The 24,739-nt window shown below is 39.8% G+C and overlaps 1 protein-coding gene across 3 annotated transcripts in view; it reads left to right on the top strand.

The window, feature by feature from the left end:
- Positions 1–4,210: 4,210 nt before the first annotated feature.
- Abcg2 (ATP binding cassette subfamily G member 2 (JR blood group)) overlaps positions 4,211–24,739 on the top strand; it is a 119,983-nt gene continuing 99,454 nt past the window's right edge. Inside the window, exons 1-2 of one of the 3 annotated variants that reach the window (XM_029478606.2) lie at positions 4,211–4,452; positions 5,645–5,729. The gene's annotated coding sequence lies outside the window, so the exon portion shown is untranslated. Of the gene's footprint in view, positions 4,453–5,609; positions 5,730–17,686; positions 18,147–24,739 lie in introns of those variants that run through there. The other 2 variants (XM_085840573.1, XM_029478607.2) reach the window with 2 other exon arrangements.

Below are 24,739 nucleotides of genomic sequence, written 5' to 3'. Positions count from 1 at the left end.
TCTTCAGAACATACCTAACAGCAACTGAATAATGCTATGCCTATTTAAGCTTTGACATTTTGCTAATAATTAGCATTTCTACATACAATAATCAAATATCCTGTAACAAGTAAAGGCCACTAAGAAACAAAATCCTGGATGATGTTTAACCGTCTGCTCATGATGGAGATCTGAATGATTTTCTTATGCTCTTTATCTGACAAAGCACGTGAACTCGGATGACTGTATCTACAATCAAATAATTAAAGTCACAACTTGACCTAATAGAGTAAAGCTAACAAATGAAGGAAAGATGTATTTAAAATAACCAAAATGTACATGTTTGACTAGATTGACTATATTTCCCTGTGTTTATAGTTATTTGTACTGTATGAGCTATCTTACTTATATTTAAGTGGCTGGAAATGACACCTCCAATCACTTTAGTATTGTCTTCCCTTTTTATTTGTAAAATACAAACATTCTTTAAAGATTTTTTGAAAGGCTGGATAATTGCCCTATAAAACTTTTTAGATAATAGTTAAAACTAGAAACATCAATACTTCATGTATAAAACAACATAGGTGTTGTTATTTAAGAGTGCTATCTTCTGTATAATTCTAAACCTTTGGTTATCTACAGCTAAAGTAAAGAGAATTAAAGTTATATTTAAAAACTAGATTTTAAAATTTTATCCAAACTATACTGTGTAATGAGTATATATAGGACAGTAAAAACCTTGGATTTCTTAAATATTAGTTTTGGAATAATGTATGGGCTTAGGGTAAGCTAGCAGTCATAACTACAAGGCATGATTAAATGAAAGGACATTATATCTTCACTTGTAACTTCTCTAAGACCAAGATTATTTTATCCCTTAAAGATATATTGGTGGAACAACTAAATATCATAAAAATTTAATCTAAAAACTTAAATCTAAGAAATATAAACAGCGAGAGAAACATTTGGTTCTTGGGGTACTCAATTGTCAGCTAAGAGGAGTACAATCCAGCTACTTTAAGTCCACATGCGTGTGCTCTCAGACGATGAGAGAAAGCTCACTGTCTTCTAGGAAATGGGTTAAAATTATCTGGATACACTCCAGTTCTTTTAATAAGAATGAAATCTTCTGTGTGGTTTTATTTTTCTTTTAAGTAATGAATTCCTGTCCAACCTGCCTTCCTGCCCTGTCCCCTCATCCCACTTCCCCCTCCCTCCCTCCCTTTGAGAAGACTCTGTAGGTAATTTTGAATTTTAGTAACCAAAGTTAAAAGTCTTTTACAATATTATTTTATATTATTAGTTTATTTAATAGACCAAGCCTTATAAACAAATTTAAATATTTGTCCATTAAAATAAGTTTTACAAGTTTAATTCATGAGGAGTTTTCTAAAAGTGTTGACATAAAAACTACAGCTCTTGGGTGGCTGTAGAAATGGTTCAGTGGTTAAGAGCACTGACTGCTCTTCCAAAGGTTCTGAGTTCAATTCCTAGCAACCACATGGTGGCTCACAGCCCTCTGTAATAGGATCTGATGCCTTCTTCTGTGTATCTGAAGACAGCTACAGTGTACTTATATACATAAAATAATTTTTTTAAAAAACCCTATAGCTCTTATCTTAAAAGGAATAAGCAATAGTTTATTTTGGATCCATTTGAGTGGCTAGGTCTCCAGAGAACAGATCTGGGTTATTCCAAACTGTTCCAATGTAGAAGTAGTTTCATGACATTTTTATAGTTTTACAAGACAAAGAAAGTCATACATCAAAGCAAGTTTAAAACACATTAGTGGGTTCAAAGAGGCAGGTACAAGGAGATGGGGGAGCTTAATCTACAGGCCAAGATGCTATCTGATATCATGCTTAGTTCTGCGGTTGGTGGACGCTAATGATATACTAAGTCAATAATTTTAAACAGTCTTATTTATTATCAAAAGATGTCAGAGTCTGAGTAGGGCAACAGAAGGCTCTTCAGGAAGGCTAAAACTATCTGAGATAAGTAGCCTGTAAAACTGCAAGATTCCAGTCTCTCCACAGTATTGAAATTTCAATTGGAACATCAGTCTCTCTGCAAATCCAGACTTTTTCAGGAATTTGTCATTCATAGCCAGACACAGATCTTTTTTCAGAAACTGTCATTTACAGTATGTATCATTCACTAAACAGATCTTGTTGTTGTTGTTAAAGCAGTGACCCTCCAAAAAGGAAAAGGCTTTGTCCAGTGAGGGAAAAAAAAACCCTAAAACTTAATCATAAGTTTTTTAAATCCATATATCAAAACAGTAAAATGCAGATAACAATTTTAATAAGGTCATTTTAAAATGAAAGTTTCCGGGAGCTTTTTCTAAACTACATACACACACACACACACACACACACACACACACACACATATCACACCTTAGATATGTAACAATTTTAAACACAGGTAAATTATATTTGTAGTTTTTGTTTCCTAAATAAAGTTAACTACTTGTTAAATGTTTCAATTATTATGACTAGTACCTTGAAACACTTTTTATTAGAAAAAGTAATTGCTTTTATTAGTGTTTATGAAGCATCCAACATAGGATAAAGTTTATCATTTATGACTATCATTTCACTTTTAACCTAAAAACAGGAGAAAAAAATTAAAATATATCATTGTGGGGTTAATTAGGCTACTTAACATTAAGCTTATTTAAACTCTAAGATGTATTAGTAAGCCTCCAAGTAGGTTTTTGAAATGACAATTAAAAAAATACTTAAGAGTTGGCACTTATATTGGCCTTGTTAAAATTAGGGTCTTAAAAAACTTAGGTAAAAAATATTCTTAAAATAATTTAATGTTTGTATTCACATACACTTTCACACACATATGAAACATATACAAAAGCACAGACATAAATTGTCTTCTTGACCTTTGGAGTAGAGTTTAGTATTTCAAGGAAGTGCAGTTATTCATAGGAAGAACATATCCTGCAGCAGAAGCAACCACCTCTTAAAGTTCATATATGTTTCAAGCAATTTGGGCCATGTGGTAGAACCAGAACTAAAATAAGGATCAAGGAGATAGCATCTAGACCAGAACTATGTGAGTATGTGTATCTTGTCCCTAAAAGCAGATTTAAAATTCTAACTTAAAAACTCAAGTTAATTGTTCCCCAAAGAGATTTAGAGCCATTAGCTGTCTCTATTTTACCTATGTGGTTGCATTAATTAAATAGACATTTTGTCATTTACCATTATTTTGTTCCTTTAAATTTCAGTTTTATTATGAGCCAAAATAAATCTGGGTCAAGTTTACAACTTTAGTTTACATGAGCACTTACTTATAAGCCAATTTGGTACTAACTATATTAAGAAAAATAAACACTGCTTTGTTTAGCAAGTATAATAAGACAGTTTGGAGAAGTAAATGTTTCTCCCAGTTTTCCCAAATACTTGCAAGTTAGTAATTATTACACATAAAACTGGCTAGAATACCAGAATGTGGTTTATCTTTAAACAAACCTTCTGTGATGGTTAGCCTTGGTTATCAACCTGTCTACATCTGGAATTAACTAAAACTCAGAAATGTCTGGATACAATTGAGAGGGATTTTTGTTTTGTTTTGCTTTGCTTTGCTTTGCTTTGCTTTGCTTTGCTTTGCTTTGCTTTGCTTTGCTTTGCTTTGCTTTGCTTTGCTTTGCTTTGCTTTGCTTTGCTTTGCTTAATTGGATCATTTGAAGTGAGAAGGCCAAATCTTTGCGGTGAAAAGATCCACCTTTAATTTAGACCACACCTCTGTTGACAGCCTTTATAAAGGACATGGAAGAAGAAAGCTCTCTCTCTCTCTCTCTCTCTCTCTCTCTCTCTCTCTCTCTCTCTCTCTCTCTCTCTCTCTCTGTATGTGTGTGTGTGTATGTAGGTATGTATATATATGTACGTATGTATCCCTGTTCCTTCCCTTCCTAGCAAATCCACTCCTTCATTGGCATTAGAGCCCACTTCTTCAGGATTATGGTATATACTGAGGACCAGCTGAGATATCCAGCCTCATGGACTGAACAGCTACTGAATTCTTAGACCTTCACTACACAGACTTACACATAGAGCCATTGTTGGGCTAGATGGACTATAGCCTGTCAGTCCTTCTAATAAATCTAGTGTGTGTATGTGTGTGTGTGTGTGTGTGTGTGTGAGAGAGAGAGAGAGAGAGAGAGAGAGAGAGAGTCATTCTATAAATTATTACTCTAGCAAATCCAGACTAATATAAAAATATGCCTTCTTAAACGCCCCCCAGACACACACACACACACACACACACACACACACACACACACATACACACTTCTTTTTTCTTTTCTCCTGAAAAATCGCCTGGATATGCTAGGAAGGAAACATGTGTTTAGAATCAGTTTCATGTGCTACTTTCGGGATTGACTTTCTCAGCTTTTACCCTGAGACTGTCTTCTACTTGTTTGCACATATATAAGGATGCTCCAGAAACTAGGTGAGCCAATAAACTTCATCCTGTGAATGTTAACTTTAGCAGCTGCGTCTCCAGAGATTGACTGTCTAGAATTTTAGTACTAAGGGAAGATTGGAATGTTTCAGTCCAGAGGGTAATTAGCTTATTTTGAGCTAGTACTAGCTTCCAAAACAGACACCCTTTGTCTACCTCTGTGTCTGAATTAATGCCCTGTGACTAAATAGATAAAAACATTTTAGAGTTTATGAATTTAGCAAACCACTAGCACCTATCAACCCCAAAGCTAAGGAGTGTCACCAAACAGCATCTAAGGCTTATAGACAATGTATTTTAAATGTGTCCTGATTAACCTAATTCTGTGTTCCTGAGCTGTGTTTTCTTAGTTAGGGTTTCCATTGCTGTAAAGAGACACCATGACCAAAGCCACTCTTATAAAGACAAACATTTGATTGGGGGTAGCTTACAGTTTCAGAGGTTCAGTCCATTATCATCACAGCAGGTAGCACGGCAGAATCCAGGCAGACATGGTGCTGGAGAAGGAGCTGAGAGTTCTGCATCTTGACCTGACTGCATCCAGGAGAGACTGTTTCCCAGGCAGCTAGGAGGAGGGTCTCATTGTCCACCCCCACAGTGACACACTTCCTCCAACAAGGCCATACCTCCTAACAGTGCCACTCCCTAGGACAAGCATATTCAAACCACCACAGTTGTTACATTTCATACTGCGGTATGATTGTGGTGGCAGTGACAGGACAGTTAGTGAGCCTAGACAAGGTACCCTCTGAGGAATCACACCATCCAACAGGCCTAGTATAAAGAAGATTTGTTAGGGGCAGGGGGAGGGCTGGAAGGGAGCAGAAAAAGGAGGGGAGAAAGATAAAAAGAGAAGGAGAGGGGGAAGAGGCCAGCCAGGAACATGTCAGGACAAGAAAGAGAGAGTGAAGAAGGGGAGAGAGTGTGGGGTAGCAGTCTTCTTATAAGCTGAGGCACCTGGCTTGTACCTGGAAGCAGGTGATGATGTAAGCTGTTGCTAGGTCACTGTTGCTAGGCTCCCAGGAGGAGCCTAGTGGACTTGTCTGTAAGCCAATAATGGTCACTCATACCAGGTCCAGAATTAACTATCTCTTATTCCCTTTAAAATTAGAGCTGTGGTTTTTGCATTGACAATTAGGGATCCCAGTCTGGGGTTCTGAGAATGATCTTTCTTTTGGAGGAATCACACGAATGGAAGCCAGGTTCCAGCAAGGACCCATTCTTGGAGTCCAGACAGCCTGATGTTACCTTCTCCGCTGATGTTGGTAAGTACTTCCTGGGCCTCCAGACATCCGTTGGTTTGGTTGACTACCCATTTTGGAGTTTCTGAGTTGGTTAAGTAGGACCCCCTTTAGATTTGCTCTCTAAGCATGGTGTTTAATGTATCTAGTTTGTTTATTTGCTTTGAAATGTTTGCTCTAGAAAACCTGTTCTAGACATTTAGTTTGGCTTGTTTGCTTGCTTGCTTTTGAATCTCCAGAGACATTGTAAATTCTGGCTGTTTAACTCATTTTTCAGATTTTGTTTGCTTTTGAAACTTCAAAGACATTTTGGTTTTTAAAAAGTTTGTCTTAGTTTTCTTTGTCTTTGACATGCATTGATTCATTGTCTGTTGGCCTTTGTCTCCTGACTCTCCTCTTCAAATGCATAGGGATGTGTTTGGAGATGAATCTGCTGTCTGGTACTCCAGTGGCTTATGCATGATAGTTGCTGACTAACTTGCAAGTATTTGAACAAATGGAAAGATCTAAAGACAACATAAACATTTGTACCTCCAAACTGGTATATCTCCTGTGCTTAACAATGCCCTAGGGCATTGGTTCTCAACCTGGGGGTCGAAACACCTTTGGGTCCCATGTCAGATGTTCTGCATATCCAATATTTACATTATGAATTAAAATAAAAGCAGAATTACAGCTATAAAGTAGCAATGAAATAATTTTATGTCTTAGTCAAGGTTTCTATTTCTGCACAAACATCATGACGAAGAAGCAAGTTGGGGAGGAAAGGGTTTATTCGGCTTATACTTCCATACTGCTGTTCATCACCAAGGGAGTCAGGACTGGAACTCAAGCAGGTCAGGAAGCAGGAGCTGATACAGAGGCCATGGAGGGGTGTTTCTTACTGGCTTGCTTCCCCTGGCTTGCTCAGCCTGCTCTCTTATAGAATCCAAGACTACCAGTCCAGAGATGGTACCACCCACAAGGGGCCCTCCGGCCTTGATCACTAGTTGAGAAAATGCCCCACACCTGGATCTCGTGGAGGCATGAAACTGTATTAAAAAGTCACAGTATTAGGAAGGTTGAGATCCACTGCGCAAAGAATTAAAACTTTTAAACATAAAATAGGAAACATTCTTTAATTAAAATGTGAAGCTGGATGGGCTTCAATAGGAGAAGACACATCTAGTCCTTCTGCTATTTGATCTGCCAAGGGAGTTGATATCCACAGGAGGCCTCCCCTTCACTGAGGAGAAAGGGAGAGGGTACTGGGGAAAAGGGAGGTGAGGCAGAGGGACTGGGAGAGAAGAGGGAGAGGAAGCTATGATTGGGATGTAAAGTAAATATTAATTAATGAAAAATGTAAGTGAACCATAAAAAACTAATAAAATTGGTAATTCATTACAGTAAAGAACTCTTAAAACTTCATGTAGATTAAGTTATATGCTAAAATAAAAATAATATCTAAAAATGTTTAGTTTATACCAAAACTAAGGACAGAATCTACAATACATCCTCATTCTCTGCTCTTTCTTTCTTTCTTTCTTTCTTTCTTTCTTTCTTTCTTTCTTTCTTTCTTTCTCTTTCTCTCTCTCTCTCTCTCTCTCTCTCTCTCTCTCTCTCTCTCTCTCTCTCTCTCTCTCTCTCTCTCTCTCTTCCTTCCTTCCTTCCTTTCTTTTCCTCTCTCTTTCTAATAAAATCTGACCCCTCCATGTAACTGGTATGGCAGATACAAGGACATTATAAAGAGACTGTCTGTCAATATGATAATTAGACTGTTGAAAGAAGAAAAACTTCTTAAGGATAGGGGAGTTTCCTGTGACTCTCATCTTCAGGGAAGGAAAGAGCAGCAACCAAAGAGTAAACTTGTCTCCCAGAAAGAGACTTCACACAATTCTAATATCTTGTCAGGCCATATTGCAGGATGAGACTAAAACCTAGACAAGGAAGAGTCAAAGATGGGAGTGACTAGGACTGCTTAGCTGTGGAAATCCTTAGCCCTCTATTTAAATTGTATGCTCCCTTCAGGACCCTAAAAACAGAATTGAGGGGTGTGTTAGACTACTTTGTCCCTCTTTCCAAAGTGGCTCCATTGAGTAGATCTCCCTTTTCTGCTTTCCATTTTTAATTTTGGCTCTTTTTATTGACTTTTTGAGAAGTGGCTACACCAACCTCCAACTTGGTCACAAGTTTCGATCTCCAAGTGTCACCAGATGCTAACTCAGACCCACTCAGACACAGTGTACAGCCTTTATTGACTTTATTCAAGCTATCTGGGACCATACCCAAGAATTTGGGGATCTAGGTGTGCCACCAAGTGTTCAGAACTCAGGTTTCTAATGGCAGAGACCTGTCTAGAAATTTTGCTCAGGAGCTGCAGGGTGGGCTTTGCAGAGTAAATTATTGGATCTGAGCAGTTTTAACAGAAGTTAATATAAACATTAGCCAGCAGAAGGGGGTTGCTCACAAACAGGCAGCTATGAATAGTTAGCAGGAGGAGCTTCCAAGGATAAGTTAGCTAGGATAGCCTCACCTTTGGTTCCTTGAATAGACTGGGTAGTCTTCTATGGGATTCTCCATCAAAGAGATCAGATGTTAAACCTGGGATGGCCTCAGTAAGAATAAAAGATGGAGGAACCTCTCTCTGCACTCTCTTATTCAGTCACACAATTTGATAACACCTCTGCATTTTAAGCTACATACACATAAGCACATGAATGCACACACACACACACACTCACACATGAACTCATGCATACATACAGGCACACACACAGGTACACATACACACCAAAAGGGATGAGCGAATGAAAAGGAAGAAGGGGGAGAGAGAGAGTGTGTGTGAGTGAGAGAGAGAGAGAGAGAGAGAGAGAGAGAGAGAGAGAGAGAGAGAGAAACTACCATTAGTCTTCATGACAAGCTTTACCTTTTGATCTTCTGTATTTAAGCCTCTCTCACAGCTCAAAGAAACAGAGATAAACTTTCTACTTCTTTTTCTGAACTGGGTGTACCTAACTTCATGTCAGTGTGTCATGACAAGTGTTTTAGTGTGTTTTTGGTTGTTTTCATATGTTGTTTGTGTTAAAAAGTTGGTTTTGTTTTTGTTTTTGTTTTGACAAACTGGCCATTTCAGTTCTCCTTTTTTAAAATTTATTTTCCTAATGTGATAAAATTTTTTCTCATGCCCAATTAAAATACACATGCATATTCACAAATTTAAATAGAGTGATCATATATCAAGCACTTATAAAATACTACTGTATATATTTCGGTACTTTAAAAACCCATTAAACCCATTAAAATAATATCTTTGGGGACCTACCTGCTGCTAGGTCACACCGTGCTTTGTGGGCCGAGGACACCCAGAGTCCTGCTCACTTCCACGATACTCAGTGGCACAGATGAACGGAGGGCACCCAGAGGCCAGCCCATAGCCACACAACATTGGCTGGCTATAGACACATTGAGGCCCTCCAGCCTCTTGGCCCTACTTCAGAGGAAGCCACTACAATGTACAAGTATGTAGTGGAGAGATGGTAGAGAAAGAGAAGCAGAACGTTTTGAGCACTGTGAAGAGAGGTAGAACTGGAGACACGAGGGTCTGCATCCATCTCCACGCCAACAGCAAGATTCTGTATCGATATTCGAAAAATCATGTGAATGTCCCTGGTCTGTGCCTCTTCCTGAGATCACACTGATGTCTAGGGGTTTTCAGAGCTGGCCCCACCTCTCGCTGGGCCCACTTCCTACCTGTGGCAGCACTCTGGAGAGCAGCCCTGCATCTCATCTGGCTAGCCAAACAGAGCCAACCCTGGTGGCATGGGTGAGCCAGCCCCGAGGGCGTGAGTGTGGGAGAGCTTGCTTCTGCTTGTACTAGGAAGATGCCCTCGCTCCCTTTGCCCCTCACTACCTCCAGAAATGAAAAGAGGTGGCCCTAGGGTCATGAGAGCAGGAGAACTGTCCCTGTCCCTCACCGGCTGAAGCACTCGGAAGAGCGGACAGCACAGTTTGATCTGGCACTGGGGTAGCAGTGCAAGTGAACCTGCTTGGAGGGCATGAGAGCTGTAGTTAAACCAATTTAAACTTATGCCTGAGTAGCGTACAAAGAACGAGATTCAGACTTTGGTTATTTTATTTGGTTTTGACAATTACTAGGTTATAACTCCCAATCTACTTTTCTAAAGGCTGGCCTGCTGGCCGGCCTACCTCCCCAGCAGGGCTCCCCAAACACTTGCTGTTTCTCCTGGCCCTGTGCTCATGTCTCCTGTCTCCTCCCATTGTGCTTCCTCCCTCTCCTCCTTGTTCTTCACTCTCCTCCTTTCTCTACCCCCAATCAGAAAACTCAAAACCTGCCTACCTCTAATCCCTCCAGTAATTGACTGTAGCCATTTTTACTTAGCAAATAGTTTTAAATTCAGAAACAAGGTTTGCACAAGGCCCAGAGCTTCAGGTACAGAATTTAGTATTAAATACATACTAACAGACCAAACCTCAAGAGAGAGCAGGAGAGCTGATTCTGCCCCTTGCCAGCTGCAGCACTGGGTGAGCTAGCCAGGGCAGTGCTGGAGAGCTCACCCTGGTGGTGTGGGTGCAGGTGAGCTGGCAGGCTGACTAGCTCAGCTATCCCCTAGGTTCAGATGCAGGGCTTTGAGTTAGGCCACTCCAACATCTACCTCACCTCTGAACTGCTGGAGCGTGTGATAGGGCTGCTCCTGTAGATCAAAGCTATAGCTTACACAATGAGATGTTTTCTATGCTGTATTTCATATTATTATTTTTATTATTATTTTATTTTATTTTATTTTAGGGAGGAGGTTGCAAGTCAGAAAGCAAATATGAAGAGATGGGGAGATGAGTGGAATTGGGGTACATGATGAAATTCACAAAGAATCAATAAAAAGTTTTTAAAAACAATAATAATATATTTGGAAATGTTAAATGTTTCATAAACCTTAAAATGCTTATTGTTTTAAAAAAATAACATTTAAAAAACTTTAAAAAAAAAGAAGTGGGAGAAAAGAAAAAAATAGCATTTGTTGGAGTCAAGGTTTCATTAAGCTATAAAAGTTAATGTCATAGACATAAAATTGATCAGGATTTCCTTCCAAAACAGAATCTAAATATACATACTATTTCATCTCATATAGATAAAGAATAACATAACATTCATATTATTTCTTCAAAAAATTCTTGTTTATTTTTTAAGTCTAAGTTTGTTTAATTAATGCTATAACTTTGGGATTCTCACTCCCATCCATCTATGCTTTTGACCATTATACACAGCTATCTTGCCTTGAGGACGTGGTGGCAGTTTTGCATCATTCATAAATTGTTTTGATGGCTATCCCAGTGATGACTTATCTTCTTTCTTTTTTTTAAAAAAAAAGATTTACTTATTTTTTATATGTAAGTACACTGTAGCTGTCTTTGGACACTCCAAAAGAGGGCATCAGATCTCACTATGGATGGTTGTGAGCCACCATGTGGTTGCTGGGATTTGAACTCAGGAACTTTGGAAGAGCAGTTAGAGCTCTTAACTGTTGTGCCATCTCACCAGCCACCCTTATTGTTTCTTTAATGTTCTAAGTCACTTTTCTACATTTAATATTAAAAAAATAATTGAGTAGGCCAAACTATTCTTAGTATAAAACTGTTAAGTGTATTTATGTTTGTATGTATGTGTTTTTGTTTGCTTGTTTGTTTGTTTTTGTACTGGACCATCTATAAATTAATAGATTTACATGTTTACTGAAGATCTCTATTTTGTTTCTTTTTCACAAAGAGGATTATAGGAAATGTAATACAAACAAATAATCAAATAATAATGTTCAAAATCTTTTTCTTTCTTTTTTTTGTGGTTTTGATTTTTTTTTTTTTTGAGACAGTTTCTGGGACTCTGCCTTCTGGGTCCTGGAATTAAAGCCATGCACCATGGCTGACCACCCAGCTATTAAATGTCTATTATGTATGATTTTATATATATGTATATATATATATGTGTGTGTGTGTGTGTGTGTGTGTGTGTGTGCTTATATGTTTTGTTGTTGTTTTCATAATACATGTCAACATAGAAACCAGAGTACTCATCTTAAAGAGAACACATCTTAAAGGGGGACGATTAATATGAGTTTTTAAATTAAAACATTTTCAAATCTGCTTTTAGGGTAAGATATACATACTCACACAGTACTGGTGTAGATGCTATCTCTTTGATCCTTATCCCACTTCTGGCTTGTATTGCTTGAGGATATACATTAACTTGACCCATATTTCTTGAGGCCATACATTAACTTTAAGAGACAGTTGCTCCTTCTGTAGGATATGATCTTCCTGTGCACTCCCTTGAAATACTAAACTCTATTCCAAAGATTTGCTCCTGTCTAAAGGAAATACAGGGATAAAGAGCAGAACAGAGACTAAAGGAAAGGCCATCCAGAGGCTTCCCCACCTGGGGATCCACATGCAGACAACAAACCCACACACTATTGCTGATGCCAAGAAGTGCTTGCTGACAGGAGCCTGATACAGCAATCTCCTGAGAGGCTCTGCTAGATCATGACCAATAGAGATGCGGATGCTTGCAGTCAACCATCGGACTGAACACAGGGACCCCAATGGAGGAGTTAGGGGAAGGACTGAAGGAGCTGAAGGGACTTTATCTGGCATCAATGTGAGGGGAGGCCCTTGGTCCTGTGATGGCTTGATGCCCTAGTGTAGAGGAATGCTAGGGTGGTGAGGTGGGATTGGGGTGGGTGGGACACCCTCATAGGAGAAGGGTTGGGGTGGGGATAGGGGAGTTTCATCGGGGAAACCAGGAAATGGGATAACATTTGAAATGTAAACAAATAAAATATCCAATAGAAAAAAGAAAAAAGAAAAGTCTTTTCTAAGCATGTCATAAGATAAAGGTGGAACACTCCATGTAAAATTAGGGACAATTTGAAAACCTTGGAGAAATGCCCTATAACATTCATGGCAAAAGTGTCAATACTCATATATATATTTCATATATATATATATATATATATATATATATATATATATATATGAAATTCAATAGGGAAAAATTGATATAAAGAAAACCCAGTACAAATTACTATGGTAAAGATAAATTAAGCAATACATTTCCACTTATCATTACCAGTAATACAGGGAATAAAACTGAAATATTAAGAATAAAATATCTGTTTTCTATGTAAAAAAAATAGAGAGGTTGTAAAATTTAATTTAATCCAAAACCTTAAGATAAAGCTAATGCTTAATTTTTGCATCCATATTCTTAAATATTAATTTGTTCTTAGTAATATTTACCAAAAACAAAAGAACTTTAAAAACTTTTATTTTATCCTTTTACTAAATGATCATTTAAAACCTGTGTCTCAAGTTAGCTTTTCTTATCCAAATTATACAGAAGACATCAGTCTAAAAGTCTAACAGCAATATTCACAATGTTTTATAACTTAAGTAGTGATGTTTCTTGATTTAATTAGTATCTAAGCTGTCCTATAATACAATTAGCTAAGATTAAAAAGCTAAACAATTTGTATCTTACTAATAAGAAGGGGGGAAGGATAATGCTACACTGACTTCTCCCAAAGTCCCTTTCTAACCATTTAAATATGTTAGTTCATATATTACAAATAATTCTAAATACAGGGGAAATACAAAGTCAATCTGGTTACAAAGTTTGGTTTTAGACATGTTTCCTTTTTTACCTTCACGCCATTATATCCAACTGTGTTGTTGATTACTTAATTTAGGTATAGTCATCTTAGCTCACATGTTATGTCAAGTACAGAGAGTATAAAAAATAATTCAGGTGATGATCCTGAACGAATGGATTGATATGATCCAGGATTTTGTTTCTTAATGGCCTTTACCAGCTATTCTCTCTCCTGAAGATGCTGTCCTGCCCACTATTCAGCCTCATCTACATCAGGTCCTACAATGAGCTTCCTAGTTGTGAGGGAACTTATGATATTTAACAAATAACATGTGGCATCGCTCCTGACCAAAATGTGATGCTTTGTAGACAAGGGAATTGTGAATGACAACTCCTGAGAGGAAGCTGTGTCTGAGCAGACCGATTAGATCTGCAATACCATGGAGAGAGTGGAATGGTGCAGGCTAATTACCTTGTCTTGGACTAGTTTTAGCGAGTCCTCCTCCCAGTAGCCATACCTTAACCACCTCTGTGTCAGAACTAACATTCTGTGACTAATAGATAAAAACCTTTTGAAATTTACTAACTTAGCAGACTCCTAGCTTCTACCAACCCCAAAGCTACAAATGTCATCTGACTAAATTTGCCTTGATTTTGACTTTGTTCTGTAAAACTGTGAAATTGCTTCCACATTGGGACATAGAGTCTGGGGTGACTTCAATCTGTGTTCCTGGACAATGGTCACTTGAAATGGCTTCGGGATAAACTGTCCTCTTATTTCCGTTAAGATGAGAGCTGTGGTGTGTTTGCTTTACCATTTTCTCATTATCTGTGAATTTCATTTTTTGAACTGAAGAGATAAGAACTCAGGGGCCACTGACTTAGTGGAAGTTTTGTGTGACCATGGGTGTCTGAGTCCTTAAATCCTGAATTAAAGTCCATCTGAGGAAAGCTTGCTTCTATCAAACTCAAAGTGTATCTATCCACTTTTCTGTATCAGCAGCAAGCTTCAGCCCTTTCCTACCTCAACATGAGATCCTGGGGGAGATTCCATTTCCTTGATAACCATTTCTTCAATAGTCTGGTATGGAAGATACCTAGAATAGGACGTGTGTTTCTCTGTAGATCTCTGCTTCTTCCAGGACTGCCACACTGCTGCATGCTCCCAGACAAAAACCTCGCTCTTTCCTTCTTTCTTTCTTTCTTTCTTTCCTTCCTTCCTTCCTTCCTTCCTTCCTTCCTTCCTTCCTTCTTTCTTTCTTTCTTTCTTTCTTTCTTTCTTTCTTTCTTTCTTTCTTTCTTCTTTTTTTTTATTTTTCGAGACAGGGTTTCTCTGTGTAGTCCTGGCTGTCCTGGAACTCACTCTGCAGACCAGGCTGGCCTCGAACTCAGAAATTTGCCTGTTTCTGTCTCCCAAGTGCTGGGATTAAAGGCGTGTGCCACCACTGCCCGTCTAGTTTTTTTTTTCTTCCTTCCTTCCTTCCTTCCTTCCTTCCTTCCTTCCTTCCTTCCTTCCTTCCTTCCTTTCTTCCTTCCTTCCTCTCTCTCTCTCTCTCTCTCTCTCTCTCTCTCTCTCTCTCTCTCTTTTTCTTTCTTTCTTTTTAAATACATTTTTACTTATTGATTCTGTGTGCATATGTATTGGTGTGCACACACCATAATGCATGAGTGGAGTCAGAGGACAACTTGTGAGAGTCAGATCTTTTTCCACCATATGGGTTCTAGGTATGGAACTTTGGTCATGTAGCATGAACCTTGAACCTTGGTCATAATCCACTGAGCCGTCTCATCAGCTCCCCATCTTTTAAAATAAATATTTTTAATTAATTTATTTATTTGGTGTGTGTGTGTGTGTGTGTGTGTGTGTGTGTGTTAGAGCACATGCACACATCTGTGCTTGCACCATCCATGGGTTGAGGTCAGAACCTAACATTTAGGAGGTCTCCCTTTACATAGCTTGAGGCAGGGTCTCTCTTGTTTCTTCTTATATACAATGCTTGATTTGTATTAAACTTGTCTGAAAGGTTTGGGGTTTGGAATGTAATGGGGCCACTGAGGGAGACTGTCCTTGGGATAAGAGACTTATTTGAAGAATTATTAATTACATGGGTAGGAGGACAAAACAGCAGCATGGCAGGAGTTCTGAGCAAGCTCCTTGCCCCAGTGTCATAGGAAGACATACACACACAGCATGGGTGGGTTCTATAAGAGTTCAGGATCATGAAGCAGAACTGGAGTCCCTTCTTATAGGTCTCAGTGGGAAAGGTCTCATGTCATATGCTTAATGAGTCATCCTCAGTGTGAGCCAAGCTGTCCTTGATTCCCAGGTCACAAGGGAGGTGGCCCTGCATTCTGGAGAAGGATTGCATGACTCTGAGAATGCTGAAGGGGAAAAGAACATCTAGTTGAGGTGGATCCATTATACCCGAAGCCCTCTGATGTCCTCGGTGTCTGGTAACCTTGGGGAAGTGTGAATGACACTTGCCATTCTCCTGAAAGCTGGGCACCTGGGCTACAGGATTAGAGGATTAGAGAGTCATTGACAGCTGTGGCTGTAAGGAGGAAGCTTCTGTGTGTAAGCGCAATTAGCTTATACTTATAAATCTAGCATTGTCTCCATGCAGAAGGGACGCTCTTTGATGCCCAGCGAGTACGTACGTTTCCTTCAGCTCACTTGGTAACTTAGAGGTTTGTGTAAGGATCTGTTAGATCCCAGCCTCTCTGGACTCCTCTCACAGATACTGACAGTCATGCTTCTGGTACTTTGTGTGTCGCTTGCTAACAGGCTCACCTGGGAAGTGCAACTACACCAAAGACTTGTCACAGTTTGTTCCTCACCCCATCCTCTGCTTCCTGCCTGGGAATCTGAGAGCCTGACTGTAGACTCTTGTTGTGAACCCCACTTCCTAAAAGTGTATGGGAAGAGGCCTTCTCTTCTGTGCGTAGGCTCTGATTCTCTGTAGAAACTTCCCCATGAGGTCACTAGTGTTTGCGACCCAAACTCTTCTGAGAGGCCCTGGCATTCTGCTGCTCCTGTCTGTGTGTTCACGGCATGAATAACTCTCATAATAAACTCCTTAGTCCCCAGTCATCGATCTGTGTCCCCTGGAATCACCAACCTCAAATCCAAAACCTATCAGTTTGTGGACTTGGTGGGGAGAAGTGTACAGGGGCGGTGGGATTTGGTCATAAAGACGACATAGTATTAAAGCTGACCACAGAGACTTGGTTAAGGCTTTTTAACTGTATTGAACATTTTTTCCTTTGTTTTGGATTACGTATAGTTTTGATGCTGTAACCAGGCAGGTTTGATGCCTGGCAGGAAGAAGATACTTTAAAGACACTTGTGCCTATCCTTTTGGCTGTCAGACTATTGAAACAATAGCCCCAAAGAAATTACAAATTACCCAAGAATCTCTCATGCTGGGAGAAAGAAAAGGCTGAGAGGAAGCCAGGAAGACATTTCAGCTTGACAAAGAACTGTCCCCTTGAGCAAGATTTACAACTTCTCCGATGACCCACCAGAAAGCTTGGATCTCAGACAGCAGTGATTGGCCAGACCATTAGGAACCTGAAGCTTGAGGATGGCTGGGGCAGGGATTAGCGGTGTGTGTGTGTGTGTGTGTGTGTGTGTGTGTGTGTGTGTGGTGTCCCGTCCAACCGTCTGTGGATTTCTTTGCCCTTCATTCCACGGTATGATTGATTCTCCTTTGCTTTTTTACGTTAGGTTTATAAATATAGACTTCCTAAGAATGAGTAGCTGACCATCAGTGCCGAGGCTCTGGCACTAACTGTGATAACAATGCGAGGCCAGATTAAGCAGCTTCGTGTTGTAGTAAATGACCTTTAGCTTTCTGTACCGCCGCTATAAAACATTCTGTTTATTCTCTGAAAAGAAACCGTTATCTCTTTCCTCCCCACCCCACAGTCTGAGGTATGTAAGTAACTTCAGACATTTCAGAATTCTGTCATCGCAGTCTGACCAGCTGTTCACAGCTTTTGTTTATAAAAGGACAGTGTGGCCATCGCACATTACACGAACAGCTCGCCTTTCCTCTTTAAATCCCGGGTGGGCCTTGCAGTGAAACCTAACTCTGGTTTTGCTTTGGTTTTCATTCGCTTCTTTTTCAAATGTATCTTCTTCCTGCTTACTTTTTTTTTTAAGGCAGCGTCTGCAAAAGGAGAACCCCCTTCTATAGGACTAAGAGACAGGAAGTTTACGCGGGGGGTGGGGGGGGGGTGGGGTGGGGGCGGGGACGGGAAGCACTGCTAAAATAGGTTTACTCCCTCGATTCTAAAATACAGTTACTGTTAAGGCTGGAGATGCTGCTGCCCAGAGCACAAGATATAAAAAGATCTCTCTGCCTGGATTTCCTCTTTTCCAGTCTCCTTGCCAGCAACTCCAGAAAAAAACCTTCAAAGCTGATAAGAGGGGTTAGGTTGTCTTGAGTTGGAACCCACATTTCTTTCTTGATTCAGGATAACCAGCTAACAGATATTCACTACTGTCGTCCTGAAATTAACTGAGGATATTCATTAATTTCCTGGAAGCTAGATTTTTGGAAAGTCTTGATTTTGCCTGTCTCTTTAGGCAAAACTTACCAACTTTGGGGATTGTCTTCCTCGTCCTCTCCCTGCTTTTTCTCAACTCCACTGCAAGCAAGAGTGGACATACTCTTAGGGTGGCTTTTGTGGCAGGCATGGATCCTAGCTGAGCTCTTTCTCCAGTGTACAATATTGCTGCATCTCACTGAGGCCTGAACAGTTCTCCTTTTAACACCTCATTACACATAGCTGAGGTAAGTTGTCATTCTTGTTTTCTTCTGTTAAGAGATGATCTTTTCTTAGGATCTTAGGAACTTATGCATGCCATGCAAATGACCTACCTCTTAGCTCTTCTCCCAGACCTGTCTTGTTTTTATATCTTCATGCTAAATGGAGGGTTGTTTTTGTTTTGTTTTGTTTTGTTTTGTCTTGTCTTGTCTTGTTTTGTTTTGACTTGTGCATCTACAAATGTGTGATTAGATCTGTACTTTCTACACTTGAGTATGTGAATGAGTCACTGGAGGATCTTATTAAAATATAGGATGAGAGTATGGTGGTTTAAGAGTAGTCAGAATGTGTTGCATGCATGGATGCAATCAGCAAAGAATGAATTTAACTAGTTAAAGAAATAAGAACAAGAACTGGAGATGTAACTCAGTAGTTGGTCACTTGCCTAGCATATTTAAGGCTCTGGGTTCATTCACAGTGCCACAAGGAACTGGAAATTAAAAACCCTGCTATTACCCCGAGATTCTACTTTTTTTTTAAATTAGTTTATTTTGTTTTAAAGACATGGTCTCACTGTGTAGCCTTGGTTGGTCTCCAACTGGGTATGTCAACTAAGCTGGCCTCAAACTTGATCTGCCTGTCCCCACCTCTTGATGCTAGGATTAAAGTCATGCACCACTGCATTTGCCTTAGAATTTTTAAATTTTATCAGGGGTTGAAATCAAATTCAAATTGTGATAGGCTAGCCAGTGTCCTACCTCTAAGCTGTATCCCTAGCCCTCAAATTCTGCCTTTTAACAACCTACAAGTTTGTATTCCAGTCTTGAGTAGGTAACAAGTGCTTACCGTAACTCTCTAGAGATTTTGCTTTTTAAGAATGGGCTGGAAGGTACAGACAGGACTGGATTTGGCTGAGCACATGACTAAAGAGCTGAGGAAAACAAAATCAAACAACATCCCTGCCCTGGTTGTCTTTCATTCTTATGTGTTGTCTTTAAATTTAGAAGTTTCTCTCCAGGAGTTCCTAGATGCTGTAAGCCAGGTTAGGGTGTAGGTGTCTCCTTTACTGCATGTTCCTTCATCTTTGAGCAAAGCCCTTTCTTTCTTCTCCACACATCACACATTTAGTTAGCAGCCCATTCTGCTTTTATGTCACAACACCAGAGAGGAGTGGTGAGAACAGACGCTACATGCTCAGAAGTCTGAAATAGCTTCTGTTAGATCTTTTACAGCAGAGGTTTGCCAAGCATCCATGATGTAGGCAGAGGTACTCTTTACTCTCCAGGTCAGTCCGGCTATGACTCTGGCACTCTTTTTGACACTGGTGATAGAAGAAAGAACCAGAAATCCCTACTTGTTTGGAACTTACCTCATAGATAGATAATAAAGAAGAGGAAAATAAATGTATGAAACAGTGTATAAAAGTTATTCAGGGAGGCAAAAAGGAGGTTTAACAACAAAGTGTTACAGACAGCTATTTGAAGGCAGTCTGAAGAGACAGAGAGAGAGGCAGGCAGTGGAGAAAGGCATGGGTGATGTAGAAGACCAGTGTGGATGGAGTAATCACTTTATGGTTCCCACAGCTGGGCATTTGTATTCAATAGTTACTGCTGGCTTAAGGCGACAGCTTACACTGCAGCTTAATGGCACTCTCCACAGGCCCATTCACCGTTCTATGAAGTCAGCTCTTTCATCATAATAGGGGTATGTAGTGAATTTTGGGAACATGTGGGTATTTCCAAACCTCATATGCCATATATATATGCCTGTGGTGAGAAGCAACGTTATGTCAAATACACGACAATATCCTTGTTCTTGTTGCAAGGAAGTGATGTGCAGTGTGATGCTAGATAAAGTATTCTTTAGTGTCATGAACATAATGCAGAGGGTCTGCAGGCCAGACAATTAAACTTCCACCATGAGTGTGAGATTATCCTTGAAGGATTAAGTTGATCTTCCTTGGATTGGAAAAGTGTACATTTATTGAAACTTGGGGGACACCTGGTCATCCTGGGTAATTGTATCACAACAATTGCTTAGCATTGGCTTTGGCTGTTGGTAGACTGGGGACACTGCAAGAGTGATAGGCAGAGCACCCTGAGAAAAGTGAAAAGCATGCTTTAAGTGCAACTGTGTTATCCTTGTATGCTGCCAGAGCCAATTTGTGACATGGAACCATTGATGGACTCTGAGAAAGCCTGGGGAAAAATGTTATGGGCATTCCAAGAGTCAGTTATTTTAGCCATCTGATATTTTAAAATCTCCTTAATGGTGTGCTTCAGTGGACATACAAATATCCTTATATTCTGTGTCAGTTGTCAGATTTTCAGTTAGGAAATATTTGTTAGGTTAGTGGCTGCATACTGGGTACTAGATGCTATGTTGTCTATACTAAAAATCTTAGTCTTGTGCAGCCTTGGAGATTGGCATTTCAATCTGATTGAGGCTGTAATGATCTAGCAATCTACTTTGTTTTTGTTTCCTCTAAGGAGATGACTTAAATAGGACTTAGGGGAAGGTTTTGGTTATCTTCCCTATTTTTGGAATTAATCTCTGCACTTTTCTTAGGGACACAGTACAGGCTGAGCATCCCTTGATCCAAAATAGTTGGGGCCATAAGTGATTCAGACTTGAAAATATGTGTATGTATTCCTTAAACACTGAGGATCAGACCCAAATCTAAGTGCAAGACATGTTCACACTTCCTTATTCACATATACTTTGCAGTACAGTCTGCAGGCAACTCTACCTGCATTTTTACTGTGATGTGTCATAGAAGGCCACTTGTACAATATTCAACATTTTGTTACTCCAAGTGTTTCAGACTATGGAATGCTTCAGTTTGGGGGTTTTTGGATTTGGGGTTCACACTTGCATTGTTTCTGTGTTCTTGGGAGTGGAAGGGCAAGTTCAAGAGAACCCTGTTTAATGCTCGCTCCCATCACAGCTGCCACTCTGCAAGGCCTGCAATCTACATGCTCCTCTGCAAGGCTCAGTCTTTGAATAGTTTCAGGTCAGGTGGACAATTTTAGAAGCCATATCTAATAACCCCTGTAAGTGTGGACTCTTTCCTTGCCCAAGAGTCGCCCTGAGTAGATCTCGTTGGGGCAGCATTATCCAAAGTGTATTTCTAGACAAGCACTAATTGACAAACTTATGGTGATTATTACTGGGTATTAATTGCAAATCCAAATCCACAGACATTATCCTAATCCTATTAAATCAGAATCCTGGAGAGCAGTTTCCTAAATCAGTATTTTCCTTAAGGCTTTGTGAGGGGTGGTGCTGCTGCACTTGAACCAGGGTTGTGAGGATGTCTTCCTACTGACCTACACCCTGCTGTTGAGCTAATATACCCTGAGAATTGACATTTACTGAGGCTCACCACATGTAACTATTGATAAATATTTGTTTCTATTAGTAGTTCTCAACCAGGATCAATTGTGCTTCTTACGTAAGATTATTAAATAAAACACACTTTTAAATATAAGTATCCCCTGTATAATAACTTTAATCTAAGACTCAGGTTACATTTGTATCTGTTAATAATTCCCTCCCCCCATGCAAGCAATCCTAATTAAATACAGTGGGACACATATACACCACACACGCGTGCACGCACACACACACACGCACACACACTTGCACACAAAAATAACCAGAAGGGGGAAGACAAAATTTAGTGGAGGGTAGGAGGAAAGGAGGATAATAAGGAGAAAGATAAAAAAGTATATTTTATATGTGTGTATGTGTTCAAAATTGAAAAATAAAAAGAATCACTACAAAAAAAGAAAAAAGAAAAACTTCCAATATATGCTCCTCAGAGGGCTCTCAGTCTCTGCATGGACTTAGTGCTGAGTATTGGGTATAAGGCATGCTTTGGTCCCCTAAGTTTCTGCTTCCCTGTGTATGTCATGAGGATCTCAGTCCCATGATCATTGTGCTCTTGCCATTGAGTACAACAAGGGGTCAGAGAAGTCTGGTTACCTCTCATCCCTCTAGCTTACCCTGGAAATTGTACCATATTCTCTCTAACAGTGAAGCTGTACCTGCTGGCCTTTGAGGTCACTGTTGTCGCCCTGAAGTTAGGGTATCCATTTCCATGTCAATCACACCTAACATTCTGTCTGACCTACAGAGTTCTTCAGATTTAAGTCATCTATTATTATATCTTCTTTGTGTCTGGCTCACCAAAGCATTTATTAGACGTGAGCCATAGCTACCAGTTTTAAAATATGTATGTATGTATGTATGTATGTATGTATGTATGTATGTATGTGTATATGTGTCTGTCCAAGTGTATGCATTCTTATTGTAAGTACACACATTTATCTACATGCATGGAGGCCAGAAGAGAGAGTCAACATACCCACCTTAATTACCCTGTGCCTACTTCTTTGAGCCAGGGTCTCTGCCTGAATGTGAAACTCATTTTCTTGGTAGGATGGAAGCCAGCAATCCCCAGTCATTCTCTTGTCTCTGGCCCGTCTCAGAGTGGGTGTTACAGGCATACATGAGACATCCAACTTGTAACATAGATGCTGGAATTCAAACTCTGACTTTCATGATTATACAGCAAGCACTCTTAACAGCTGAGCCAGTTCTCTAGTTCTAATCTATTCATTTTTAAGCATTTATTTGGTTAGGGGTGCATGCGATGATACTATAGAGCGTGTGTAGAGGTCATAGAACAACTTGGAGAAGTTGATTCTCCCCTTCCACCATGTGAGTCCTAGTGATTGATCTTTGGTCATTGTGCTTAACAGCAAGTGTCTTTAGTTTCTATGCCACCTGCTGACTCATCAGTGAATTTTTTATGTACTGATGGAAGGATTATCCCAGAGAGTCAAGTTGAAGATGGACATGCCCCATCCCCTGGCTGAACATAATGGGCCCATTATTTCTGTAAATGTTGCTATCTTTTATCTAAATTTTGTTAGAGATTTTCTGATTTTTCAATTGCAGACTCTAGAATTTTATTGGCTATCCTTTTCAAACTGTTACTGCCACCTTCATTATTCCACCAACATGCTATACTCTAAATCCTTGGGACCTAATTCCTTGGGAATTGTGCTCTCATCAATGACTTTGATTTAATTTCTTTGGGTGATTGGGATTCCAAGGTTGGCCTTAAACTTGCTGTTTGCTGTTCCTCTGACTCAGCCTCCTTAGCGGTGGGATTACAGATACGAGAGGCCATACTTAGCTTTGATGATTACAACCCCCAAGAGCCACACATCCCCAGCTCTTCCTAAATTGACAACTCCTAAAGCAGCATGTTTTTTAGGATAAGCTCACTCCCTCTGGAGGAGGCCCAAGTTACTGTCTCTGACAGTTAGTCCAGATAAATATTGCTGCCTACAAAATCATCCCACATTTAAGTCAGCAATTTATTACTAATCTCTTTGTTTGAGTAGAGTGGGTTTGAAAGAGAACCCAAGGACAAGACTAGAGAGCTGATGGAATTTGTGGGGATTTTTGAAGAGTGTTGTTGTAAAAGAGAGCAGAGCAATAGAACAATTGGAAGGAAATGTGGGATTAAGAGAACGATTGAAAAAACTGAAAAAAAGAGAGAGAGAGAGAACGACTGAAGATGGGGTAAATAAATACCAGCATGTTTATGCTGTGCCAAGTGATCCGGAAGACTTCATATTTATAAGATGATACAGAGGAGAAAGAGGAAATGGCTGTCACTGAGCAAGGAAAGAAATGGGATTTGATACAAAGCAGGTGCCCTGGCCTTTACTTAGAAAGGTAGACTGTTCCTCTCATTACAATAAAGTGAGCACTGCCAGTAATCTCAAAGTTCCCCTTTGCTTCAATTTTCTCAGAAAAGCAGGAAATGATATTATCACTTGAGAATGATACACACATGTGCATGGGGGGGGGGTGAATATGATTGGGAGAATGAATGAATGAATGAATGAATGAATCAAATGACTATTGAAATAGAAAAATAAGGACAAGGACAGGAGTGATGGCACATAGCAAGACTTTCTCTTTCTCCCTCCCCCGCCCCCCCCAGAGAGAGAGAGAGAGAGAGAGAGAGAGACTGCAAAAGGCTAAGGCTAGCCACCATACAGTATCAGCTGGATACCAGTGAGACATCAGAATTCTTGACCCTGAATTTAAAATCAGATGAGTCATTATTCTTATATGTTTCCCCCAGTTTCATGCAGGATGGAAAAAAAAATAGAGAAGTTAGAGTTAGTGGGTTTTGTCTAGAGTCTGCCTAGGTAAAAGAGGGAGTTTAGGTGCTCTCAGAGGTGTGAATATAGCAAAAGATTGTGGACTTTCAGCAGGCGTGGGAACATGGGAACTAAAGAAGGCCACACAGGATGCAGCACAGTGAGGGAGTGGTGTGCAGCTTCTTGAGCGGTCTCGAGGAAGAATTGGGTTACTAATGGTGACTTGAAAGGGAGAGAAATTGGGGGTGGCAACCCCCAAGACATTACCTGGGAGAACTTTGCAGAAGCAGGGAAGAGTGTTGGGAAGGTCAACTGTGTACTGAGTTACTGAGATCTGAGACAAAAGGCATGCTGGACAGTGTGAAAGATGGCAGTGGTGGTGAGAATCCGATAGTGACAAAGTTTAAGGAAGTGGAATTCAAAGCTTAAGT

Source organism: Mus caroli, unplaced genomic scaffold (genome assembly GCF_978045245.1).
Source record: "Mus caroli unplaced genomic scaffold, Mus_caroli_1 scaffold_7, whole genome shotgun sequence".
NCBI classification, from domain to species: domain Eukaryota; kingdom Metazoa; phylum Chordata; class Mammalia; order Rodentia; family Muridae; genus Mus; species Mus caroli.
The sequence above is the reverse complement of the archived record's forward strand: the minus strand, read 5'-3'. Positions and strand labels throughout refer to the sequence as shown.